Source organism: Nothobranchius furzeri, chromosome 6, assembly GCF_043380555.1.
Source record: "Nothobranchius furzeri strain GRZ-AD chromosome 6, NfurGRZ-RIMD1, whole genome shotgun sequence".
NCBI lineage: Eukaryota > Metazoa > Chordata > Actinopteri > Cyprinodontiformes > Nothobranchiidae > Nothobranchius > Nothobranchius furzeri.
In genome coordinates this window covers 65,316,552-65,316,971 of record NC_091746.1, presented here as the reverse complement: position 1 = coordinate 65,316,971, position 420 = coordinate 65,316,552, and positions in this window count along the sequence as shown.

The following is a 420-nucleotide window of genomic DNA, read 5'->3' as shown; positions in this document are numbered from 1 at the left end:
CCTGTTAAATCACTTAAATCTGGTGAATTTGGATCAAGGACATAGCTAAAATGAGCATCATGGTAGCTCTCAAGGACTAGAGTTGGGGACCCCTGATCTAGTGGAAATCTCAGAAGTACACAAAGTGAGACTTTTACCAATCTGCAGTCCCTAACACCTTCAAAGAATTAGATGAATAAAGTAAAGGATAAGAATACAGACACTGGTGATAAAAAGTGTGTCAGATACTGCAATGATTAAAATATAATTATTATATCCAGATAAATTACTTGTCACAGATATGACCACCCCTGCCTTTCTCATTCCCTCATTCACACAGTCAATGTTGGTTTATTATTTGTCATATTAACCTCAAGTCTTACCTGTAGCGGTTGCTGTGAAATGTGTTTATTTGTTCAAATTTTAGAAGATCATAATGTT